This window comes from Microcaecilia unicolor, chromosome 4 (assembly GCF_901765095.1).
Source record: "Microcaecilia unicolor chromosome 4, aMicUni1.1, whole genome shotgun sequence".
Taxonomy (NCBI): Eukaryota; Metazoa; Chordata; class Amphibia; order Gymnophiona; family Siphonopidae; genus Microcaecilia; species Microcaecilia unicolor.
The window spans coordinates 188,675,598-188,702,695 of NC_044034.1; the positions used below are offsets into that span (position 1 = coordinate 188,675,598).

Consider the following 27,098-nt stretch of genomic DNA (forward strand, 5'->3'; position numbering starts at 1 on the left):
CAAAGTCTACGCTCTCAACATCCAGGCCGTGAGAGCCAGGGACCGGAGGTTGGGATGCAGAAGCGCCCCTTCGTCCTGTGTGATGAGGAGGTTCTGCGGAGGACAACTCCAGAAGAAGAGGGAACCAGATCTGACGCGGCCAAAAAGGAGCAATCAGAATCATGGTGCCTCGGTCTTGCTTGAGTTTCAACAAAGTCTTCCCCACCAGAGGTATGGGAGGATAAGCATACAGCAGACCCTCCCCCCAGTCCAGGAGGAAGGCATCCGATGCCAGTCTGCCGTGGGCCTGAAGCCTGGAACAGAACTGAGGGACTTTGTGGTTGGCTCGAGATGCGAAGAGATCTACCAAGGGGGTGCCCCACACCTGGAAGATCTGACGCACTACACGGGAATTGAGCGACCACTCGTGAGGTTGCATAATCCTGCTCAACCTGTCGGCCAGACTGTTGTTTACGCCTGCCAGATATGTAGCTTGGAGCACCATGCCGTGACGGCGAACCCAGAGCCACATGCTGACGGCTTCCTGACACAGGGGGCGAGATCCGGTGCCCTCCTGCTTGTTGACGTAATACATGGCAACCTGGTTGTCTGTCTGAATTTGGATAATTTGGTGGGACAGCCGATCTCTGAAAGCCTTCAGAGCGTTCCAGATCGCTCGTAACTCCAGAAGATTGATCTGCAGATCGCGTTCCTGGAGGGACCAGCTTCCCTGGGTGTGAAGCCCATCGACATGAGCTCCCCATCCCAGGAGAGACGCATCCGTGGTCAGCACTTTTTGTGGCTGAGGAATTTGGAAAGGATGTCCCAGAGTCAAATTGGACCAAATCGTCCACCAATACAGGGATTTGAGAAAACTCGTGGACAGGTGGATCACGTCTTCTAGATCCCCAGCAGCCTGAAACCACTGGGAAGCTAGGGTCCATTGAGCAGATCTCATGTGAAGGCGGGCCATGGGAGTCACATGAACTGTGGAAGCCATGTGGCCCAGCAATCTCAACATCTGCCGAGCTGTGATCTGCTGGGACGCTCGCACCCGCGAGACGAGGGACAACAAGTTGTTGGCTCTCGCCTCTGGGAGATAGGCGCGAGCCGTCCGAGAATCCAGCAGAGCTCCTATGAATTCGAGTTTCTGCACTGGGAGAAGATGGGACTTTGGGTAATTTATCACAAACCCCAGTAGCTCCAGGAGGCGAATAGTCATCTGCATGGACTGCAGGGCTCCTGCCTCGGATGTGTTCTTCACCAGCCAATCGTCGAGATATGGGAACACGTGTACCCCCAAGTCTGCGAAGTGCCGCTGCTACTACAGCTAAGCACTTGGTGAACACTCTGGGCGCAGAGGCGAGCCCAAAGGGTAGCACACAGTACTGGAAGTGACGTGTGTCCAGCCGAAATCGCAGATACTGTCTGTGAGCTGGCAGTATCGGGATGTGCGTGTAGGCGTCCTTCAAGTCCAGAGAGCATTGCCAATCGTTTTCCTGAATCATGGGGAGAAGGGTGCCCAGGGAAAGCATCCTGAACTTTTCTTTGACCAGATATTTGTTCAGGGCCCTTAGGTCTAGGATGGGACGCATCCCCCCTGTTTTCTTTTCCACAAGGAAGTACCTGGAATAGAATCCCAGCCCTTCTTGCCCGGATGGCACGGGCTCGACCGCATTGGCGCTGAGAAGGGCGGAGAGTTCCTCTGCAAGTACCTGCTTGTGCTGGAAGCTGTAAGATTGAGCTCCCGGTGGACAATTTGGAGGTTTTGAGGCCAAATTGAGGGTGTATCCTTGCCGGACTATTTGGAGAACCCACTGATCGGAGGTTATGAGAGGCCACCTTTGGTGAAAAGCTTTCAACCTCCCCCCGACTGGCAGGTCGCCCGGCACTGACACTTGGATGTCGGCTATGCTCTGCTGGAGCCAGTCAAAAGCTCGTCCCTTGCTTTTGCTGGGGAGCCGAGGGGCCCTGCTGAGGCGCCCGCTGCTGACGAGAGCGAGCGCGCTGGGGCTTAGCCTGGGCCGCAGGCTGTCGAGAAGGAGGATTGTACCTACACTTGCCAGAAGAGTAGGGAACAGTCTTCCTTCCCCCAAAAAATCTTCTACCTGTAGAGGTAGAGGCTGAAGGCTGCCGGCGGGAGAACTTGTCGAATGCGGTGTCCCGCTGGTGGAGCTGCTCTACCTCCTGCTCGACTTTTTCTCCAAAAATATTATCCGCACGGCAAGGCGAGTCCGCAATCCGCTGCTGGATTCTATTCTCCAGGTCGGAGGCACGCAGCCATGAGAGTCTGCGCATCACCACACCTTGAGCAGCGGCCCTGGACGCAACATCAAAGGTGTCATACACCCCTCTGGCCAGGAATTTTCTGCACGCCTTCAGCTGCCTGACCACCTCCTGAAATGGCTTGGCTTGCTCAGGGGGGAGCTTGTCCACCAAGCCCGCCAACTGCCGCACATTGTTCCGCATGTGTATGCTCGTGTAGAGCTGGTAGGACTGAATCTTGGCCACGAGCATAGAAGAATGGTAGGCCTTCCTCCCAAAGGAGTCCAAGGTTCTAGAGTCCTTGCCCGGGGGCGCCGAAGCATGTTCTCTAGAACTCTTGGCCTTCTTTAGGGCCAAATCCACAACTCCAGAGTCATGAGGCAACTGAGTGCGCATCAGCTCTGGGTCCCCATGGATCCGGTACTGGGACTCGATCTTCTTGGGAATGTGGGAATTAGTTAAAGGCTTGGTCCAGTTCGCCAGCAATGTCTTTTTGAGGACATGGTGCATGGGTACTGTGGACGCTTCCTTAGGTGGAGAAGGATAGTCCAGGAGCTCAAACATTTCAGCCCTGGGCTCGTCCTCCACAACCACCGGGAAGGGGATGGCCGTAGACATCTCCCGGACAAAGGAAGCGAAAGACAGGCTCTCGGGAGGAGAAAGCTGTCTTTCAGGAGAGGGAGTGGGATCGGAAGGAAGACCCTCAGAATCCTCGTCAGAGAAATATCTGATGTCTTCCTCTTCTTCCCACGAGGCCTCACCATCGGTGTCAGACACAAGCTCACGAACCTGTGTCTGTAACCGTGTCCGGCTCGACTCCGTGGAACCACGGCCACGATGGGAGCGTCGAGAGGTAGACTCCCTCGCCCGCACCGGCGAAGCTCCCTCCGCCAACGTAGTCGGGGAGCCTTCCTGGGAGGCGGCCGCAGTCGGTACAGCACGCGGTACCGATGCCGGAGACCTCACCCCGGACAATGGGCCAGCCGGCGCCTCACTCAACAGTACCGGTGGCGCAAGCACCCCCGGTACCGGAGGGGTAGGGCGCAACAGCTCTCCCAGAATCTCTGGGAGAACGGCCCGGGGACTCTCGTTCAGAGTGGCTGCAGAAAAAGGCATGGAAGTCGATGCAGGCATCGATGTCAGAGTCTGTTCCGGGCGTGGAGGCTGTTCCGGGCTGTCCAGAGTGGAGCACATCGACACCTCTTGGACAGAGGGTGAGCGGTCCTCTCGGTGCCGATGCCTGCTGGGTGCCGACTCCCTCGACGACCCAGAGCTCTCGGTGCCGACACGGGAAGGGGACCGGTGACGATGCTTCTTCGATTTTTTGGAGCGAAGCACGTCACCGGAGCTTCCCGGCACCGACGAGGAGGACGTAGAATCCAGCCGTCTCTTCCTCGGGGCCGAGGCCGAAGAGGGTCGGTCTCGGGGGGGCTGTACTGCAGGAGCCCTCAGGGTAGGGGGAGACCCACCCGAAGGCTCACCGCCACCAGCAGGGGAATGGACAGCCCTCACCTGCACTCCAGACGAAGCACCACCGTCCGACGACATCAGCAGACGAGGAGGTCTCGATACCACCGACACAGCCTTCCGATGTCGCCCCGATGCAGAGGGCCGATGCCTCGATGCACTCGATGCAATCAGGGGCGAGGATGAAGGTCCGGGCGCTGATGACGTCGAGGCAGTCGATACTCCCGGTGCCGATGCCGACGAAGAGCCCGAGAACAAAATGTTCCACTGGGCTAACCTCGCTACCTGAGTCCGCTTTTGTAAAAGGGAACACAGACTACAGGCCTGAGGGCGGTGCCCAGCCCCCAGACACTGAAGACACGATGCGTGCCTGTCAGTGAGCGAGATTACCCGGGCGCACTGGGTGCACTTCTTGAAGCCGCTGGAAGACTTCGATGTCATGGGCGGAAAAATTGCGCCGGCGAGATCAAAACTCGAAATGGCGAAAATGGCACCACAAAAATAGGGAGAAGAAAAACTTCGACCGATGCCTAAATAGGGCCTACCCCGACGACGAAAGAAAACTTACCGGGGCAAAAAACTCAAAGTACGGGGAGGGAGAAAACCAAGAGGCCTCCTCCCGACACCCTTTTTTTTTTTTTTTTAAGAATAAAGTCGAAAAACGACGCGCGAGGTCAACTTTTTGGGGTGCGAACGGCGAAACACGACCGTACCGAGCGCGGACAAAAGAAGACTGGCCGGCACGAGCCGGTTCGGGCGGGAAGACGGCCGCGCATGCGCGGTGCGCATGGGCGCGCGAAGACTAGCAAAGGACTTTGCTAGTGAAGTTTCCGATTGGAGGGGCTGCCGTGGACGTCACCCATCAGTGAGAACAAGCAGCCTGCTTGTCCTCGGAGAATATGCTATTATCCCCGAGACCGACAGACTAAAGTTCCGGACTTTACAAAAGGGTGCAGATGATACTCACAGTGAGTTTGTGATTCAGGTAAGATACCAGTATCAGTGGTGGCTCAGTGAAGTTGAGGTTAAAACCCTGGAGAACAGCCAAAACCTGATTGTCCTGGAGCAGAGGTGCAAGAACATGTTCAATATCACCAGCCCCATATTCCAGAGAAGGCGGCTGAGTTGGCTGACATCTTTAAGCCAAATATTCCTGCAACCTTGGAAACTGTCAGTAAACCCTTCAGTGTTCCCCAAAAACCTAAAGAATTCAGGCATGAGCGTCCTTGTTACAAGTATGGGTGCACAGGACATTTCAAAGTGGAATGCCCAGATAATCCCCAAGCCTGCACTAAAGAGCATTCAAGTTCCTGCACCAAGGCTAGTGGCTTCTGTGGGTGTCTTCAGTTTCATGAAGGCCCACATAGCTGCCCGCAGCACAAAAGGTTACTGGCCGGAGGAAGTGACGTCACCGCTGGGAGATGGCTGCCTAACTCTGGTGCTCCGCTGAAGCAGCATAGATAATTGAGAGATACACCCAGTTGAAGTGGTTTGTTCCTTTTCTCGCTGGCCATTGACAATTCCTGGAAGTATGGCGGCTCGGAAAAAACTCACAAAGTTTAAATTTGGTGTTGAACACAGGACGCCAGGAACGAGTGAAACCCAGAGAGCGATAACGCGAGGTTCCAAAATGGCGCCTGAAAACTCAGACTCTGACCCGGACCATGCGGAGCAGGGTGAAAGTGACGCGGACTTACCAAAACAGATGTGGCATGGTGGTTTAAAGATTTGAAATCAGACATAATGGCGGTGCGCAGAGATATCAAAACAGCAGTATCGGAGCTCTGGGAGGAGGTCAGGGAGATTGGTAACCAATTGGCAGAAACCGAAGAACGCATGGATGGAATAGCAGAGGAAGTACACGGGCTGCAAACAGACCTCAAGCGAGAAAGGCAGTTGAGGTCAGATCTGGAGCTGGTGTTAGAAGATTTGGAAGGCAGAACGAGACGATGTAATCTGCGATTTAAGGGAGTGCTTGAGGATGAACATTTCAAGGATTGCACAAAGGTGGTTAAGGAAATATGTGACCAATTACTGCACCCAAGAGAGATAGCACTTGAGGACGCAACACCAGTCTCTGTGGCCATAGACAGAGCACATCGCAGCCTGGGACCTCAGCGGGGTACGCTACCCTGGGATATTATAGAATGCTTTCATGACTTTTCTGTAAAAGAGGAAGTTTGGAGGAAGGCCTACGCTACGGGGGAGGTGGTTTGGAAGAATTGCAAAGTGCAAATTTATCAGGTTTTAGCTCGGTCCATCCTTCAGCGACAGAGGGATTTTAAAGAGGTGACTGGATATCTGCATAAAGCTGGACTATGCTATCGTTGGCTCTTCCCCTGTGGTCTACAAATAACTGTTTGGGGCTAAACGAGGAGGGTTCAGACCACAACGGGGGCTTGGAAAATGCTTTCGGAGCTGGGCTGCACAGATCTACCAGCTGCAGCTCAAAAGGATCAGGGACGGAATCACGGATTGCCTGGCACCCCATCAAAGAGCTAGCAAAAGGTCCCGGGCTCTAAAGCCTGTTCTCCTACAGCACACCAGTCCGTTCAGTCTGCAGCAACTTGATTTGGTTAGAGACCTAATCCTTTGGATCTGCAGAGATCGGGTGAACTTTCTTGGAAGTAGCAACCTTGATACCTGTTTGGAGAGTGAATGGATTAGAAATGACTGGAATATGTTTGGTTAACAAAAAGTCATATGATATTGAATGAATGAAAAGGGGTGTATCAATATAAGATTTGTATTGGAAGGCCACCGGCGGTGTCGCACCTCCTCAGGGATTTAACTGGCCGGAGGTGGAGGTGGTCGGTTATTGGGGGAGTTGAGGGAGGTGGGATCATCGAATGTGAATGGTCTAAATAATCCTGGAAAGCGGAATATTATTTTCAGAGAGCTGCGGCGTCTTAAGTGGGATGTTGTCATACTTCAAGAAATGCATATTATGAAAAAAGATGCTTTACTGCTACACCATAAAGACTATAGTGGGTGTTTAACTCTAGCAGACCCACAGGGAGGGAAAACGGGTGGATTAGCAATATACGTGAAAGCAGGGGTGCCCTTTACTAAGGAAAAAGTGTATCTGGGAGAACAGGGGAGATGCATACTACTACTACTACTTATCATTTCTAAAGCGCTACCAGACATACGCAGCGCTGTACACTTGAAAATGAAGAGACAGTCCCTGCTCGACAGAGCTTACAATCTAATTAGGACAGACAAACAGGACAAACAAGACATAAGGGAATAGTAAAGTGAGGATGATAAAATAAGGGTTCTGAACAAGTGAATAAGGGTTAGGAGTTAAAAGCAGCATCAAAAAGGTGGGCTTTTAGCTTAGATTTGAAGACGGCCAGAGATGGAGCTTGACGTACCGGCTCAGGAAGATGCATAGCGGTTAGGGGGCGTCTGTATAGTCAACCAGTAACTTTTATTAACCAATGTGCCTCCAATGTAGGGCAGGGAATGTTTTTCAGTTCTCTAAGGGAGGCCCTCTCACAATTTGTTGTGGGGCAAGTAGTCATGGGAGGTGACTTTAACATAACTTTCTCGGGTATGGATCACTCTCGGGGTGGGACAGGTCTCAGTATGGCTCTTAGAGATAAGTTATCACAAATGACAAAAGATTTAGATTTATTAGATGTCTGGAGGTTGCAACATCTGGGACAGAGCTCTTATTCTTTTTATTCGCATGCACAGAGGATCTATACCAGATTATTTATTTATTTATTTATTGCATTTGTATCCCACATTTTCCCACCTTTTTGCGGGCTCAGTGTGGCTTACAATAAGTTGTGAGTAATAGAAATACAATTTGTTACAACTCGGTTATAGATTACATTGTGAGGAGTTATGTGAGACAAAGTCAAAGTAACATTAAGGAATATAACAATGGAAAGAGCAGTGAAACATTGGAAAGAAACACCGGGAACTAAAAGGGGCAATATATAATAGCAGGAAGGCATTTGGTATACATTTTCTGTGAGTAAAGGTATGAGTGTGGTGAGATTACGGGGGATGAGAATTCAGAGTGGCTGTGTTGATGCATTACTGAACAGTGAGTGTGGGCTTTATGTGTTTTGGTTCTTTCCGTAAATTTTCTCAAAAAGATGGGTCTTCAATAGTTTGCGGAAGGTGGCTTGTTCGTAGATCGTTTTCAGGTTGCGCGGCAGTGAATTCCAGAACTGCGTGCTCATGTAAGAAAAGGTTGACGCGTGCAGCGCCTTGTATTTCAAGCCCTTGCAATTAGGGAAGTGGAGGTTGAGGAAAGTTCGGGATGATCTTTTAGCATTTCTGGGTGGTAAGTCTATTAAGTCAGACATGTAGGCTGGGGCTTCACCGTGGATGATTTTGTGGACTAATGTGCATGCTTTAAATGTAATGCGTTCCTTGAGTGGGAGCCAGTGTAGCTTCTCTCGTAAGGGTTTTGCACTTTCATATTTTGGTTTTCCGAAGATGAGTCTGGCTGCTGTATTCTGGGCTGTTTGGAGTTTCCTCAGTATTTGCTCTTTGCAACCTGCGTATAGTGAGTTGCAGTAATCTAGATGGCTGAGTACGAGGGATTGCACTAGGCTGCGAAAGACGGATCTTGGGAAGAATGGTCTTATTCTTTTCAGTTTCCACATGCAGTAGAACATCTTTGCGTGAGTTTCGAGTGTTAGGTGGCGGTCGATAGTGACTCCAAGGATTTTTAACGTTTCTGAGATTGGAAGGTTTAGTTTTGGTGTGTTTATAGCGGTGAATTCATTCGTGTTGTACTGGGAAGTGAGTATCAGGCATTGAGATTTTTCTGCATTTAGTTTCAAGCGAAATGCATCTGCCCAGGTGTTCATGATGTGTAGACTTTGGTTGATTTCATTGGAGATTTCTTTGATATCTTGTTTGAAAGGGATGTATATTGTTACATCATCGGCGTATATATATGGGTTGAGGTTATGATTTGATAGGAGTTTTGCCAAGGGGATCATCATAAGCTGGAAAATGGTTGGTGAGAGGGGTGATCCTTGTGGTACTCCACATTCAGGTGTCCATGCAGCAGACGTGGTTGAATTTGATGTGACTTGATATGTCCGCTGGGTTAGGAACCCATTGAACCAGTTTAGGACATTTCCTCCAATGCCAAAATATTCAAGTATGTGTAATAGGATTCCGTGGTCAATCATGTCGAAGGCACTTGACATGTCAAACTGTAGGAGGAGTATATTGTTGCCGGTTGCAATCATTTGTTTAAATTTAGTCATAAGGGTAATTAATACTGTTTCTGTGCTGTGATTCGACCGGAATCCTGATTGGGCATCATACAGTATTGAGTGTTTGTTTAGATAGTTTGTGAGTTGTTTAGTTACCATTCCTTCGGTTATTTTGGTTATTAGTGGTATGGATGCTACTGGTCTGTAATTGGTTATTTCGCTTGGGCTTTTCTTTGTATCTTTGGGTATTGGGGTGAGTAAAATTTTTCCTTTTTCTTTAGGGAAAAGTCCGTTTTGTAGCATGAAGTTTACGTGGTTCGTTAGGTCTATTATGAATTGTTAAGGAGCTGATTTCATGAGGTTGTTTGGGCATGTGTCTAGTTTGCAGTGGGATTTGGCAAATCTTTTGAGTGTTTCAGAGATGAGGTCTTCTGATAATAGTTCGAATTCGGTCCAAGTTCTGTCTGCTGGGTATGTTCCGTCTTCTGGGTCTAGACAATCTAGAAGTGTGGCGTAATCAATGGGGCTGGCGGGTATTTTATGTCGTAGTTGTATAATTTTCTCCTTGAAGTATTTTGCAAGGTTGTCAGCATCTGGTATGTCTTTGCTGTTGTTTGTAACTGGTGTGGTGTCTAACAGTTTGTTCACAAGGAAGAAGAGTTTATGTGTGTCTTTGTAGTTTGGTCCTATTATTGTTTTGTAATGTAGTCTTTTAGTCTGTTTTATGGTATATTTGTATTTCCTCCGAAGTAGTTTCCAGGCATTTAGTGTTTGTTCATCTCTCTTTTTGTTCCATGCGCGTTCTAGTTTCCTGACTTGTGTTTTAATTTTTTTCAGCTCTTCGGTGAACCATGGGTTTGATTTTTTCCTGTGTGATATTCTGGTTTGGATTGGGGCGGTTTTGTCTATTGTTGCTGTACATAACTCGTCCCATTCTTGGAGGAATTGGATGGTGTCAGCATTTGTTGACCATTCGTTCTGGTAGACCTGTTGCCAGAATGTTGTGGGGTCTATTTTTCCTCTCGTGGTGTATGTTGTTTGCTCATGTTTATTGATTGTGTTTGTGTGTGTTTTTCGCCAGTAGAGAGAGACATTTGCTTTATGGTGGTCTGATCATAATGTAGGTGTCCATCTTGTGTCAGTAAGTATGATAGTTGAGTCCGGGTCAAATTTGTGTGTTATGATGTCTAGTGTATGTCCTTTTTTGTGTGTTGGCTGCGTGTTGGGTGCGTGCAGGTCCCAGAGTTTTAAGAATTCTTTGCATTCTTGTGTGCCTGTTGAGGTGTCTTCAAGGTGTAGGTTGATGTCTCCTATTATAAGGATGTTTGAGGCAAATACACATGTGTTCGATATGAAGTCCATGAGTTGTGTTTGGGAGTCCTGCCATTTTCCTGGTGGTCTGTAGAATAGGATTGCGTTGAGGTGTCCTATTAGGTTTGGATGATTAATTCTTGTCGAGGCAATTTCAAGTTGTGGTGAGGTAGATTCACCCGTGGTTGTGATGGTGAATTCGGGTTTGTAAATTATGGCTATTCCGCCTCCTCTTTTTCCATTTCTTGTCCAGTGGGTGATTTTGTATTCTGGTGGGCATGTTTCTAAGATGGCGGGGTCAGTGGGGCTGTGGAACCAGGTTTCTGTGATAAATAGAAGGTCTAAATTATCTGTGGTGATCCAGTCTAGTATATCTACTGAGTTGCTTACTGCTGATCTTGCATTGATGTATCCTAGTTGGATTAGATGCATTATGGTGTAGTCATTCTTTATGGGGGCCGGTGAGCGACACGGAGATAGAGAATATACATGCATCCGATCATGCCCCCGTGTGGATCTGCTTGCAGGGCAAAAAAAATCGTCATACCTTTTAGAGACTGAATGAGTCTATTTTAGGTGACAAAAAGAAACGTCAGGAAGTACAGGAGGTTATAAAGAATTACCCGGAAATTAATGATAATGGGGAAGAGTGGAGGAGTGGACTAGTGGTTAGGGTGGTGGACTTTGGTCCTGCGGAACTGAGTTCGATTCCCGGCACAGGCAGCTCCTTGTGACTCTGGGCAAGTCACTTAACCCTCCATTGCCCGCCGCATTGAGCCTGCCATGAGTGGGAAAGTACGGGGTACAAATGTAACAAAAAAAAATGGTGTTATGGGATGCCCTTAAGACAGTAGTAAGAGGCCACCTAATAAAATGGGGGGCCATTCGTACGAGGGAGCGAAGTGCTAAGGAAATAGAGCTCCGCATGAAGCTCGCTTGTCTTGAAACATTGCATCAGAGAAGAGATGATTACTACTACTACTATTACTACTATTTAGCATTTCTATAGCGCTACAAGGCATACGCAGCGCTGCACAAACATAGAAGAAAGACAGTCCCTGCTCAAACAGCTTACAATCTAATAGACAAAAAATAAATAAAGTAAGCAAATCAAATCAATTAATGTGAACGGGAAGGAAGAGAGGAGGGTAGGTGGAGGCGAGTGGTTACAAGTGGTTACGAGTCAAAAGCAATGTTAAAGAGGTGGGCTTTCAGTCTAGATTTAAAGGTGGCCAAGGATGGGGCAAGACGTAGGGGCTCAGGAAGTTTATTCCAGGCGTAGGGTGCAGCGAGACAGAAGGCGCGAAGTCTGGAGTTGGCAGTAGTGGAGAAGGGAACAGATAAGAAGGATTTATCCATGGAGCGGAGTGCACGGGAAGGGGTGTAGGGAAGGACGAGTGTGGAGAGATACTGGGGAGCAGCAGAGTGAATACATTTATAGGTTAGTAGAAGAAGTTTGAACAGGATGCGAAAACGGATAGGGAGCCAGTGAAGGGTCTTGAGGAGAGGGGTAGTATGAGTAAAGCGACCCTGGCGGAAGATGAGACGGGCAGCAGAGTTTTGAACCGACTGGAGAGGGGAGAGGTGACTAAGTGGGAGGCCAGCAAGAAGCAGATTGCAGTAGTCTAAACGAGAGGTGACAAGGGTGTGGATGAGGGTTTTGGTAGAGTGCTCGGAAAGAAAGGGGCGGATTTTATGGATGTTGTAAAGAAAGAAACGACAGATGATCCAACAGTTTTATCTCAGCTTTTAGATTGCAGAACGGAGCTCCAGCAACTTCAGGTGGAGAAGATGGAATATAACAGGCTAAGTTCAACAGAAGTTCTTTGAATTTAGCAACAAGGCGAGTAGCATGCTGGCATGTTTTCTCAAAAAATCGGCAGTCCAGGTGTACCATTGTGAAAATAAAGGGATCTAGAGATGTCCTATGCTATTCAGACAAAGAGATTAGGGATCAGTTTGTAAAGTTTTATTCAGATTTATACTCTAGAGGGGTACATGTAACAGTCCCCCGGATTCGAGACTATTTAGCAGGACTTTCGTTGGAAAAATTGGTGTCCCAGAACAAAACAATCTGGATTTGTGCTGGGACGCCACGTTGCAGGCAATATTAAGCGAACTTTAAATATTATCTGGGAAGCACAAAGATTGGGGGATCCTCTGGTCCGATGCTGAAAAAACCTTTGATAGGGTAGATTGGGTTTATTTGTGGGAAGTTCTCACACACATGGGCTTTGGGCCCAAATTTATAGGATGACTAGTGTCTTTATAAAGCACCTGTTGCTCATATCAAAGTGAATGGGGGGTATTCCCCCTTATTTCCTATTCAGCGGGGCACTAGACAGGGCTGTCCACTTTCACTTCTTTTGTTCGCTTTGTCTAATGAACCTTTGGCCCAACGGGTCAGATCCTTACATGATATGAAAGGGATCCAAATAGGAAATAGGGAACATAAAACAGCTCTATTTGTGGATGACATATTATTCTATGTAAGAGCTCCTAAGATAACATTGCCTATAGTCATTCGAGAACTTAACCATTTTGGGCAGCTATCGAGCTTTAAAGTCAATTATGATAAATCAGAACTTTTAGGAATTACAATTTCAGGCAGGGAGGTAAAGGAGCCCGAGCCAGCTTTCGCTATCTAGGCATACAGATACTGAGGGATTTGTCACAACTTTATGCTCTAAACTACACTCCTCTGATGCAAGAGTTATGGAAAGACCTTAATAGGTGGAAAGCCGGATGGTTGTCCTGGTGGGGTCGTATATCGGCGATTAAAATGAATTTGTTGCCCAGATTATTATTTTTATTTCAGTCTCTTCCTATATTGGTCCCGAGAGTGGAGCTGATACGCCTGCAAGCAGAGATTTTGAGTTTTGTATGGGGACGACGACAGGTGAGGATATCTAGGAAGTTGATGTGGGGGCCTGTAGAACATGGGGGGAGGGGAATGCCCAATTTAATTTGGTATTACTGGGCAGCCCAATTAAAGATCATATCAGAATGGAGTAAGGGAGTGGGATCACCCACGACAGTGCTAGACCAAACTTTTATACAAGGTTACACATTAGAGGGGGCACTATGGGCTACACTTTCTTTGAGAGAGTATAAACAATTGTTGTGTAATCCATTTACATCACATTTGATGTCCTTGTGGGGAGGGCTGAAATATAGGCTTCGGGGCTCCCATGCTCCCTCGTCTTTTGCGCTAATCACCCAGGAGCCTGGTGTTCCTGCTGGCTCCCAAGGGACAATTTTTGCAGCATGGGCCTGAAGTGGCCTTGATAGATTTCGGGATTGTTTTTAGATGTGGATGATTTACGCCCTTTTGAGAAACTGTGGGACTCCCATGGATTGACAGCACCAGATTTCTATGCCTATTTACAAGATAAACATTATATTTCCAGCCAGGGGTGGTTACGTCAGGATCCTGATGACATTGAAAACCTAGAAAACTTGTGGGCATCTGTGGGCAAGTTAAGAGGGACAATAACTCATTTGTATAGGTTGCTCAGGGGGCACGATTTTGTGAAACTGAATTCAGTGGCTCAAAAGGACCTTTCTTCAACTGGGTGAGAATGACGTTGAAATCCACTGACACTGGTGGAGGTTTGACAAAAGCAAACCTCTCATGAAGCGAACTAAAGGCTGTCCAGAGATAGGCTTACCTTCTACACGCTGATAATACGCACTAATTGAACTAAGGTGAACCCTTAGGGAGTTGGTCTTGAAACCAGTCTCTGACAAGTGTAGAAGGTATTCAAGCAGGGTCTGTGTAGGACAAGAAAGTGGATCTATGGCCTTGCTGTCACACCAGATGGCAAAACTCCTCCATTTAAAAGAGTAACACCTCTTAGTGGAATCTTTTCTGGAAGCCAGCAAGACCCGTGAGACAGCCTCCGAAAGACCCAAGGAAGCGAATTTTAGGCTCTCAATATCCAGGCCGTGAGAGCCAGAGACTGGAGATTGGCATGTAGAAGTGACCCCTCGTTCTGAGTGATAAGGGTCGGGAAACACTCCAATCTCCATGGCTCTTCAGAGGACAACTCCAGAAGGAGAGGGAACCAAATCAGAAGCTGCCAGAAGGACGCAATCAGAATCAAGGTTCCGCGGTCTTGCTTGAGTTTCAACAAAGTCTTCACACTAGAGGTATGGGAGGATACACATACAGAAGGCCTGGTCCCCAATGTAGGAGAAAGGCATTTGACGCTAGTCTGTCGTGGGCCTGAAGTCTGGAAAAGAACTGAGGGGCCTTGTGTTTGAGCTGAGTGGCAAAAATATCCACATGGGGGTGCCCCACTATCAGAAGATCTTGCGGGCTACGCCCATATTCAGGGACCAATTGTGAGGTTGCATTACCCTGCTCAGTCTGTCGTCCAGACCATTGTTTACGCCTTCCAGATAAGTGGCTTGTAGAAACATGCTGTGACAGCTTCCTCACACAGACAGCGAGATCCATTGCTCCCCTGCTTGTTGGTGTAATACATTGCAACCTGATTGTCTGAATTAGAATAATTTGGTTGGACAGCCGATCTCTGAAAGCCTTTAGAGTGTTTCAGATCGCTCTGAGCTCCAGGAGGTTGAGCTGAAGATCTGTTTCCTGGGGGGGACCAGGCTCCTTGAGTGTGAAGTCCATCTACATGAGCCCCCACCCCAGGAGAGATACATCCATCGTCAGCACTTTTTGTGGCTGAGGAATTTGAAATGGAAGTCCAAAAGTCAGACTGGATCAAATTGTCCACCAATGAAGAGAGCGTATCAGCTCGAGGGACACTTGGATGACCACTGAGAAGCCAGGGTCCATTAAGCAGATCTCATGTGAAGGCGTGCCATGGATGTAACATATACTGTGGAAGCCATGTGGCCCAACAACCACAACATCTGCTGAGCAGTGACTTGAAGCGATGTCCGAATCTTGGATGCGAGGGACAGAAGGTTGTCTGCACGCGTCTGCGGGAGATAGGCCCGAACAGCTTGCGTATCGAGCAGGGCTCCTATGAATTCCAGTTGTTGGAAAGGAGAGATGTAGTAGTTTATTACAAACCTTAGTAGCTCGAGCACAAGAACAGTCTTCCGCATGGAGTCCCAAGAACCGTCCTCCGAGGTGCTCTTCACCAGCCAATCGTCCAGATAAGGGTACACATGCACTCCCAGTCTGCGTAGTGACGCTGCAACTACCGGGAGACATTTAGTAAACGCAAGGCCAAAAGGCAACACGCGGTACTGAAAGCGATGTGTTCCTAGCCAAAACCAAAGACACTTCCTGTGAGCTGGAAGTATCGGGACATGTGTATATTGTTCTGGAATTTTCTGGCCTTTTCTATTGGGTCTGCTTATTTCTGTGTGTTTCTGTGAGTTTCCACTGATTCTGTCTGACCACAAACTGACAAGACCATTGCCATGACGTCTCAAGCAACTGTCTTGTTACAAACAAACTGAGAAGACCCCCAGTTGTCATGACATCCCAACTGTTTGATACTAAGCAGAGGTGTGGCAAGGACACTAAGGCCCCATCACAGGACTCCTATGTATTTCTTACTTGCAGGATTGCTCATTGGGTGATATATGAGGTGATCCTTTGTGATGAGAAGGGTATATAAGTGACTGCTCATCTAAAGAGACTTTGAAATAGTCCGACTGGCAAGAGAAGTTTCACATCCTTGCCACAGCCTATTTCCAGAGGGGGTGTCCTCCCCCACCTTGTTAAGAACTAATTCTTTACAGCTAAGAATCTTTCTTTCATTCTTTCTCTCTGTTTTGTGACCTTTGTATGACAGCGAGGACTAAAACTTTCCTTCCTATTGTTAGACTCTGTTCTGTAAAACTACTAATGCCAAGAGCCAATAGTATTTCTTGTGCTGTTGCAGTGAGAAAAAGATTCCTGTTGGTTTTCTTAGTCTGACTTTTCCTTTATTTCTAAGAATAGCATAATAAAAATGCAGCCAGTAAAACATGCATCCTTGAAGTCCAGAGAGCATAGCCAATCATTTTTCTGAATCATGAGAAGAAGGGTGCCCAGGGAAACCATCCTGAACTTTTTTCGGACCATGAATTTGTTCACGGCCCTCAGGTCTATTATGTGATGCATCCCCCCTGTCTTTTTCTGCACAACTAAGTACCTGGAATAGAATCCCTGCCCTTCTTCCCCTAGTGGAACGGGTTCGACAGCATGGGCCTTTAGAAGGGCAGAGAGTTCCTCTGCAAGTACCTGTTTGTGCTGAGAGCTGAACGAATGAGCTCTCGGTGGGCAATTTGGAGGTTTGGATACCAAATTGAGGGTGTATCCTAACCGGACTATTTGAAGAACCCACTGGCCAGAGGTTACGAAAGGCCACCTTTGGTGAAAAATTTTTAACCTCCCTCCAACCGGTAAGTCGTCCGGCATGGACACTTTTATGGTGGCTATGCTCTGCTGGAGCCAGTCAAAAGCCCGTCCCTTGTTTTTGCTGGGGAGCAGCAGGGGTCTTAGACGCACGCTGTTGACGAGAACGAGCGCACTGGGGTGTAGCCTCAGCAGGCTGGCGAGCTGCCGGGGCATTTACCTACGCCTAGAATAGGCTTAAGAAGTACTCGGGACCCACCAAAATACCTCCTGGATAAAGAAGTGGTAGCAGAAGGCGACCGGCGGGCGAGAAGACATAGCATTGGTATGCTTCTTGATCTGATCAACCAGTTATTAGACCTTCTCTCCGAAAAGATTATCCCCCCCCCCCCCCCCGGCATGGAACATCCGCCATTCTCTGCTGAACTGAATGGTCTAGGTCAGAGACACGCAGCCATAGGAGTCTATGCTTCGCTATACCCTGGGTAGAGATTCTGGATGCCATGTCAAAATTGTCGTAAGTGCCCCTGGCCAAGAACTTGCGACATGCCTTCTGATGCTTGACCAGCTGATGAAACGGCTCAGCATGCTCTGGAGGGAGTGCATCAACCAAGTCAGACAGCTGCCTCACTGAGTTCTGCAAGGACACACTCATGAAGAGCTGGTATGATTGAATACAGGCAATCAGCATCACGGCCCGATACATTTTCCTCCCTAAAGAGTCCAAGGTCTTAGCTTTTTCTGCCTGGGGGCGCTGAAGAATAGTCCCTAATACTCTTGGCTCTCTTGAGAGTGGCATCCACCACCATAGAATTGTGGGTAACTGAGACCTCGCCAACCCAGGTTCCCCGTGGATCCGATACTGGGTGTCAATTTTCTTGGGGACCACAGTGACAGAGGGGGCACCCAGTTCTGCAGGAGGACTGCCTTGAGTAGCTCATGCACGGGGGGGGGGGGGGGGGGGGGGGGGGGGAGTGTCACTGCCTCCTTAGGTGGAGAGGTGTAGTCCAGGACCTTGAGCATCTTAGCCCTGGGCTCATCCTCCACTTCTACTGGGAAGGATATGGCCTCAGCCATTTCCCACACAAACGAGGTAAAAGAGAGGCTCTCAGATGGTGATAGCCTTCTCTCAGGTGGAGGAGAAGGTTCAGAAGGAATCCCAAAGGACTCATCGGAGGAAAAGTACCTGGATGTCACGTCCCGTGACCTTACCTGCTCTTCCGCTGTGGGCAGCGGGAGCCAGCGGCAACCACGGACGGCAGGAGAAGGCCCCCGGAGGAGCCGGCGTTGCCGCGGGTCAGGCCTAGACCGGCGCCCCGCTGGGACGAACGCTGGCCTCGGGGGAAGGGAAGGTCGGCAGGAGGTTCGCGCCAGCCAAGATGGCGGCGCCGGGCCGATGTCTCTTGTGCGTCGGAGCTGAAGGGTTCCGGAGCTCCTCCCACCTCGCCCCGGATTGGCGAACCCGAGCGATGACTCCGCCCGGAGTTCGGGCAGAGCCAATCCAGGAGCTCTGCCGACTCCCCGGGGCCGGATTGGTGGGTTTCTTCCCGGGGGGCGGGATGGCGCGGGATTTTAACCCAGGAGCCTGAAGACCTCGTTGCTTCCGGTTCTGTTCCTGAAGCAGGTCCAGTGGTTTCGTGTCACGGATTGCTAGCCACCCTTGCTAGCAGGTATCCAGAGACTGGGCTGAGGTTATCCACGGAGTGCTAGCCGCCCTTGCTAGCCACTATCCAGAGACTATATTGATTCCATCCACGAAGTGCTAGCCGCCCTTGCTAGCCACTATCCAGAGACTATATTGATTCCATCCACGGAGTGCTAGCCGCCCTTGCTAGCTACTATCCAGAGACTATATTGATTCTATCCACAGAGTGCTAGCTGCCCTTGCTAGCCACTATCCAGAGACTATACTGATTCTATCCACGGAGTGCTAGCCGCCCTTGCTAGCCACTATCCAGAGACTATATTGTTTCTATCCACGGATTGCTAGCCGCCTTGCTAGCCATTACCCATTGACTGTGTTCGCTGACTGCCAGCCAGGCCAACCGTCAACCCCGCGGTTCCAGCAGTCCTGCTGGGGGCCTGCAGCTGAGGGCTCAACCCTTGGTGAACGGTGGCTGCCACGGGTGAAGATTCGGGGTTGCACGGCTGTCCTTGGAGGTCTTTCGGGGCCTTAGGGGACCTAAGGGCTCACCAACAAAGAAAACAAGACACTGGGATCTTCTTCAGGCTCCCACGAGTGCTCCTCCTCAGACAGCACTTCCCTCAGAGACGTCCAAGACCATGCCCACCTAGACTTCGAGGACCCATGGCCCCAAGAACGGTGTCAAGGAGTCTGTTCTTGCCTCAACTCTGGCGAAGCTCCCTCCACCAACGTCGAAGGAGAACCAGCCTGGGTGGCAATCGACACCGGAACCACAAGCAGAGCCGCTGGGGGCCAGGCAAGGCCGAAGCGGAAGGCATGGTAGGCGCAGGCACCTCCAATGCTGATGCACATTGCTGCATAAAGGCCTCCAAAAGATCTGGGAGCAAGGTCCAGAGTCGCTCGTCAAGAGCCACCATCGGTAAAGGCTGTGGGGCCAGTGTGGGCTCAGGTTGCCTAACCGCCTGGGGTGCAGAAGCGCTCCTTCCGGTGCTGAAGCTTCTCGGGAGCTGGACCCCTTGAAGTCCCGGAGCTCCTGGCACCGTGCATCAAAGGAGATCGGTGTCGGTGCTTCTTGGTCTTCGCCCGATGCACCTCACTGAGACTCCCTGGTGCCGAGGATGACGTGGAATCCTCATGCCTCGGGGTTGGGTCTGACGAAGGTCGGTTCCGGGGGGCCTGCATAACAGGAGGCCTTGAGACAGGTGGAGACCCACTTGACGCCTCACTGCTCTCAGTGTCTTTGGGTCTCGCAGCAGCAGCAGCCATCCCTACCGTGACTCCCAATGTCAATGCCTCCCTTGACGTTGACCTCGATGCCGAAGGACCGGACCAAGCTCCAAAAACTTTCCCTCTCTGAGCTTCTCGAGAAATTTGCGTCCTTTTCTTCATATGAAGACAAAGAATACAATTTGCCAGGCTCTGGTCGGGCCCGAGGCACTGGAAACACCAATAAAAGACCAGACTCTCCCTATTTCAAAGAGCCTAAGACTTCTAGGTGTTGAGCTGGACCCTTACCTGCAACTGGATTTGTGAGTGCGAGCGGTCACCAAGCGGATGTTCTACGCAATGTGGAGACTGCGGCGCATTAGGTTTTGTCTCACCAGAGAGCTCTTCCGCACACTCGTTCACTGGTTAGTTCTCTCTCACCTTGACTACTGCAGCAGGATTTACGCGGGCTGCCAGGAGCAACTACTGCGAAAGTTCCAGACTGCCCAGAACACTGCTGCAAGACTCATCCTGGGCAAATCACGCATGGTTCCCGCGCAGCCTCTACGTCTCAATCTACACTGGCTCCCAGTAAGAGTGCGAATCGCTTTCAAGCTCTGCACCTTAACGCATAAAATTATTTACGGTCTAGCTCCGGAATACATGATTCCTTTAATAGACCTCCCACCTAGGAATGCCATCAACACAGCCTGCACCTATCTCCAAATTCATTATCCGTCTTGCCGGGGTGTCAAATACAAGCTTCTTTTTGCCTCTACTTTTCACTACTCCAGCTCGAAGACTTGGAATGCTTTACCTCTGAACCTAAAATCTCAATCTGATCATCACCTTTTCAAGATGATGTTGAAAACGTTCCTTTTTGAAAAAACTTACTCCATTAGTAATTCTGTTTATTAGTCACCCTAATTGTTGTTAGTGTTCTCTCCTTATTCTGCTGTAAAATTCATGTGTTGTACTTCTCTACTTTTGTAATTCATGTAAGCCACATTGTGCCTGCATTTGTGGAAAAATGTGGGGTATAAATGAACCATAAATAAATAAATAATATTAAATAATGTGTATCAGTAACTAAGATGGTCCGGTTGCACCAAGTACAACACTTGAAGCCACTGGGAGTCTGCGATGACATGGAAAGGAAGATGGATTTGGCAAAATCAAAAGTCTAGATTGTGCCTATGAAAGAAATAAAGGCACAAAAATAAGGATTACGCCGACCGAGCAAGCCTAAGTACGGCCCACAATGTAAAAATAAAGAAAACTTACACGTAGGCCCAAAGAACTTAAGAAAAATAAGGGAACTTTTTTTTGTTTGTTTTTGAAAAATAAAAGAAGAATAAATGCTAAAGATTAGCTAAAAGGCACAGACAAAAAAGGAAGGCTTTTTCCCAGGCGGTAGAGGAGCTGCAGAGAACACCGCCGCTCCTCATATGGAATAAAACGAACTGAGGAGGGAAGGCACTCCAAGAATGTGTGGTGCGGCACAGCACGCACGCCAGAAGGCTCTAGCAAAGCTTTTTCTTTTTTTTTGCTATGCAATATGCTGCTTCCCAGGCCGACACGGATCGTCGACTCACTTGTGAGAATGATTCAGCCTGCTTGTCCTTGGAGAATCCTAATTACCCAGAATAGGGAGAATGTCAGTACTAACTGAGTTTTTATGCTACAAAGACAAAAACAATCTGCCAAGTAGCATGCATGGACTTGAGCAAAACACTGTTTGAACTGTTGAGGTACAGAGCTCCTAGGTGGATGCAGTAAAAGAAAAAAAAAAAAATATATATATATATATTTTTTTCTTTTTACTGCATCCACCTAGGAGCTCCGTACCTCAGCAGTAAAAAGAAAAAAAAAAATATATATATATGGGAATTGGGCAGCTTGTGGTTTGGGTCTCCCTAATATGCATCTTTGTAATATAGCATGTCTTCTTTGAAGGACTGGGTAATGGAAACTGAGGATTTTACACATATACATATATATATATATATATATATATATATAGGTGGGTAGGCTAATAAAGATTTCGTTCCACAAGCCAAGGAGTAAAATCCTCAGTTTCCATTACCCAATCCTTCAGATGTCAAAGAAGACATGCTATATTACAAAGATGCATATTAGGGAGACCCAAACCACAAGCTGCCCAATTCCCATACAGGAACGCCAACCGAATCTTAGGTTTCCTCCCCTTCCACCAACATTTTGCAAGTTCTTTATTCAAAATTTGTAAATTATACCGTGTAACCCAGATTGGAACATGTTAGAGCATATTATAAAGATTAATCCTCTCATATACAAACAATGGAATGGAGCTCCAAATTGCTAATTGTCGCTTGGTATATTTAATAAGAGATTCAATATTATAGTATAAAAGGTAAAATTATGTATCATACCTGATAATTTTCTTTCCCTTAATCATAGCTGATCAATCCATAGACTGGTGGGTTGTCTCCATCTACCAGCAGGTGGAGATAGAGAGCAATCTTTTGCCTCCCTATATGTGGTCATGTGCTGCCGGAAATTCCCCAGTATGTCGATATCAAAGCTCCATCCGCAGGACTCAGCACTTAGAGAATTACACCCACAAAGGGACACTCTGCCCAGCTCACCACCGCCGAAGCGGGGGAGGGGAAATATTCCAGCGCACCGCGGTGGGCGGGAAACCACACCCGCTGACGCGGGGGGAACTGGCTTATCCTGCTACCGCAACCATGGGAGGAGCTGGCTTACCCTAACACCGCCGAAGCGGGAGGGACACGAAGCGGGAGCGAGCGCCGGCATAATTTAGTTATTAATCCAGCCACTGCCGAAACGCGGGGAGAGGAAGCAGCAGCTCACTGTAACACAAAATTGTCTCAACTCGAAGAGACTTCAATTGGAAGAACTTGAACACGAAGTCCTCGTGAACAGGAAATGAAGACTGAACTTGAACCTGAAATATAACCAGAACACAAACAATACAGATATCTGGGAGGGGCTATGTATTGATCGGCTATGATTAAGGGAAAGAAAATTATCAGGTATGATACATAATTTTACCTTCCCTATCATCAAGCCGATCAATCCATAGACTGGTGGGATGTACCGAAGCAGTACTCACCCAGGGTGGGACATGGAAATCCCTGAACGCAACACTGAAGCCCCAAACTGGGCCTCGGCCCGAGCAGCCACATCCAAGCGGTAATGTCGTGAGAAGGTATGAGCCGATGACCAAGTAGCCGCTCTGCAAATCTCTTCCAAGGAGACAGATCTGGACTCCGCCATCAAGGCTGCTTGTGCTCTAGCAGAGTGTGCCTTCAGCTGAATAGGCGGAATCTTCCCTGCCGCCACATAAGCTGCCGCGATCGTCTCCTTGACCCAACGTGCCACTGTAGACTTAGATGCCTGCAGACCCTTACGAGGGCCTGCGAACAGCACGAACAGGTGATCTGACTTCCGGAAATCGTTGGTCACTTCCAAATATCTGATGATGACCCGTCTAACATCCAGGTATTTGAGCGCAGGGTACTCCTCTGGGTAATCCTCCCTACGAAAGGAGGGTAGGTAAAGCTGCTAATTCACATGGAATCGAGAAACAATCTTGGGCAGGAAGGGCACTGGGCGAATCGACACTCCTGCCTCAGTGAATCGCAGGAACGGCTCTCTACACGAGAGAGCCTGGAGCTCGGAAACTCTTCTGGCTGATGTGATAGCCACCAGGAAGACCGCTTTCAGCGTCAGGTCCTTCAGCGATGCCCTTGGCAAGGGCTCGAAGGGCGGCTTCTGCAAGGTCCGTAGTACCAGATTGAGACTCCACATTGGCACTATCGAGTGCAGAGGGGGGCGCAGGTGATTAACTCCTTTGAGAAAGCGTACCACATCTGGATGTGAAGCCAGGGAAGCCCCCTTCAGGCGATTTCTGAAGCAAGCTAGAGCCGCCACCTGGACTTTCAGTGAACTGAGCGACAGGCCTTTCTCCAGCCCCTCTTGCAGGAACGCCAACACTGAAGAAATTGGAGTCGTGAAGGGCGATACAGAGCCTGCCTCGCACCACGACGCAAAGGTACGCCCAACCCTGGCGTAGGTGGTAGAAGTAGAGCGCTTCCTCGCTCTCAGCATAGTGGCAATGACCTTGTCTGAGAAGCCCTTCTTCCTCAGCCGCTTCCGCTCAAGAGTCAGGCCGTAAGACCAAAGGGGGAGGGATCCTCCATCACCACGGGACCCTGATGTAAGAGGCCCTGCTCCGCTGACAGCCGCAGAGGGGCCGCCCACCGAGAGTCTGACTAAGTCCGCATACCAGGGACGTCTGGGCCAATCCGACCCACCAGGATCACCCGGCCCGGATGCTTTGCCACCCGGCCTAGCACCCTGCCCAACATGGGCCAGGGCGGGAACACATAGAGAAGCTCCTGTGCCGGCCACTGCTGGAGAAGAGCATCGACTCCCAGGAGCGAGGGGTCCCGTCCTCTGCTGAAAAAACGCAGCACTTGGCAATTGACCGAGGACGCCATCAGATCCAGGCTCAGCCGGCCCAGCGTTTCGTGATGTCCAAGAACGCCCGAGCAGACAGTTGCCACTCTCCCGGGATCCAAGGTATGGCGATTGAGAAAGTCCGCCTTGACATTCATGACTCCCGAAATGTGGGCCACCAACAGTTGTTCCAGATTTGCTTCTGCCCACAGGCATAGCTTCATGGCCTCCTTGGCTAGAGGGGCTCCCCAGCCTGTCAAGCAGGCGTCCGTCGTGACGACGACCCACTCCAGGGTCGTAAGAGGCATTTCTGCGGACTAGCTTGCCTGGCCTCAGCCACCAGCTCAGCGCCTTTCGCACCGGCTGGATCCAGAGGAAGGCGTACAGCATAGTCCCTCCGAGACTGGAGTCCACCGCCGCAGAAGAGAGTGCTGTAGTGGTCTCATATGAGCCCTGGCCCAGGGCACTACCTCCATCGTGGCGTCATGGAGCCCAACAGCTGCACATAGTACCAAGCCCAAACAGTAGAGGAGGCTAGGAACTGGTCCACCTGGGTCCGAAGCTTGACGCTCCGGTTGTCTGGCAGGAACACTCTGCCCACTTGGGTGTCGAATCGAACTCCCAGATACTCCAGGGACTGAGTCGTGGCACAGCTGGCTTTTTTCCCAGTTGATGACCCATCCCAGGGAGCTCAGAAGAGCAATGACCTGTCTGTAGCTCTCCCGCACTCCGCATAGGAAGGGGCTCGGATCAGCCAGTCGTCCAGATAGGGATGGACTTGCACTCCCTCCTTGCGGAGGTAGGCCGCGATGACCACCGTTACTTTGGAGAAGGTCCGCAGAGCCGTAGCCAACCCGAACGGGAGGGCTCTGAACTGGAAGTGTCGGCCCAGCACGGCAAAGCGCAGAAAGCGCTGATGAGGCGGCCAGATGGGAATATGTAGGTAAGCTTCCTTGATGTCCAGGGAGGCAGGAATTCTCCCTTTTCTCACCGCAGCTATTACGGAGCAGAGGGTCTCCATTCGGAAGTGCCAAACCTTCAAGGCCCGATTGACTCCCTTGAGGTCGAGAATAGGCCGAGCAGAGCCTTCTTTCTTGGCACCACAAAGTAAATGGAGTAGCCCCTTGGCCAAGCTGATCTACTGGCACCGGGACCACCGCGGCCCAGGCGGATCAGGTTGTTCAAGGTCTGCTGCACGGCAGCTGCTTTGACCTGGGACTTGCAAGGAGAGTTTACAAACCCGTCTCTTAGGGGTCGGCAGAACTCTAGCTTGTAACCGTCCTCTGATGACTTCCACAACCCAAGCGTCTGAAGTTACCCTGGCCCAGAAACGAGGACAACCTTCCTCCTATCTGCACTGGGCCATGGACCAGGTCCCCGTCATTGGGTACACGACCCTGGGGGCGGGCCGGAGGACGAAACTCCGGACGGCGGTCCCTACGAAAGGAATGCTGCTTGGGGGAGAAGTTCCGTTTGAAGGAAGCGGAGGAAGAGGAGGCCGACGGGCTTCCTGGAATCGGCCCTTAGAGGAACCAGGACGGGCACTGCCGGCCCGAGTCCTGGACCTCCGGCAACCTCCTGCCCTTGGACGTGCCCAGCTCCGACACGATCTTGTCTAGCTCATCCCCAAAGAGCAGCTTGCCTTTAAAAGGCAGCTTGGCTAGACGAGATTTAGAGGCATGGTCAGCAGACCAGTGCTTAAGCCAGAGCCACCGCCGCGCAGAGACTGTCTGAGCCATACCCGTGGCCGAGGCTCTCAAAACATCATACAGCAAGTCTGGCAAGTAGGCCAAACCCGACTCCAGGGTTGGCCATTCCGCCCTCCGGAAGGGTTCCGAGGGGGGAAGCCCGCTGCAAACAGTCAGACACGCCCTAGCCACGTAGGAGCCGCAAACCGAGGCTTGCAAACTCAGAGCGGCCGCCTCAAGGCCGCCTCCATTCTCCTGTCCTGGGCGTCCTTCAGGGCAGTGCCACCTCCACCTGCAGCGCCGTTTTCTTAGTTACGGCAGTGATTAAGGAATCTACCGTGGGCAGACAAAGGCTTCCATTCCCCCTCAGAAGGGGGTACAGACGGGACATAGCCCTGGCTACTTTCAGGCTCGCCTCAGGGGCATCCCATTGCGCTAAAATTAAGGTCTGCATGGGCTTCAATGAACGTGGAAGGTTCTAGGCAGGCGCTTCGTTCCCAGCATAATGGCGGAGCCAGTAGAGGCTGAGAGAGAGCCTTCCTCCAGAGAGACAATCTTCAAATGCTCATGGCCTGCACAAGCAGGTGGGCAAATCCTCTGAGCGAAAAAGCCACGCTGCAGAGGGGTCATCCGCTCCATCCGAGCGAGGATCAGTCTCCTCCACAGATTCCGCTGAGGATCTCTGGGAGAACTCAGACACACTGCCCTCATCCATATCAGAGGAGACCGAGTCCCCCGAGGGTGGAAGATCCACCCTAGGACGCTTAAGCATACAGGCCTCATCACCCCCCGATCAGAGAGGTGAGCAGGAGCAGTGCTCTGCAAAAAGAAAGGCCTGATGCAGCAGCAAAATGAACTCAGGGGAGAAACTCCCCAGTCTGTGCATTTCTGCAGCCTGTGCCGCGGCCCTAGAGACGCCCTCCATCTGCACTCCCAGTAGCGGGGAAGAGGCGTGTTGTGCATCCAAAATGGCGTCTGGCGCGAAACTCCGAGAAGGAGCCGCGCGGGAAGGAGGGCGTTTTAATTTCGCTGACTTCTTACTATCGCCCGATTCAAGGGCGACCAAGCTGTTAACGTCTCCCATCTCGAGGGCGGCCCAAGAAGAAACCGACCGAGCCTCGTGACCGGTCACGACCGGGAGGTCGGCCAGCGGGGGATGGGCGCCTAAGGCGGGAAAGGCCACCGCGCCGGAGGAAAAACTGGTGAACTCTCCCTGCTCCGAAAGGGCGCCCAAAAAGGGCGACTCTACCTTCGAGCCCCCCGCTTCCCCGCTTGGCGCGCGAACGCGTTCCAGGGAGCGTCTTTTCGCGCCCTTGCCATCCGAGGCCATAGCCACGTGGAGACCGTTCGGGGAACCCCCTGCCCGCTAGTAAAAGGTAAAAATTACCTGCTTTTTGCTCCGAGCAGCGACGACTTGTTCCAGTGAGCAGCTGCAAATGGACGTCCTTTTTGAACGTTTTAAATTTTTTTTTTTTTTTTTTAACGGAGCCAGCGGGAGGGGAGAGAAAAGGAGGGACCTGGCACCACCAGGTTTGCACTTGCTCACGAAGAGC

At 50.2% G+C, this 27,098-nt stretch overlaps 1 protein-coding gene across 1 annotated transcript in view; it reads right to left on the reverse strand.

Moving 5' to 3' along the window:
• PIK3C2A (phosphatidylinositol-4-phosphate 3-kinase catalytic subunit type 2 alpha) overlaps positions 1–27,098 on the reverse strand; it is a 564,057-nt gene that overhangs the window by 58,691 nt on the left and 478,268 nt on the right.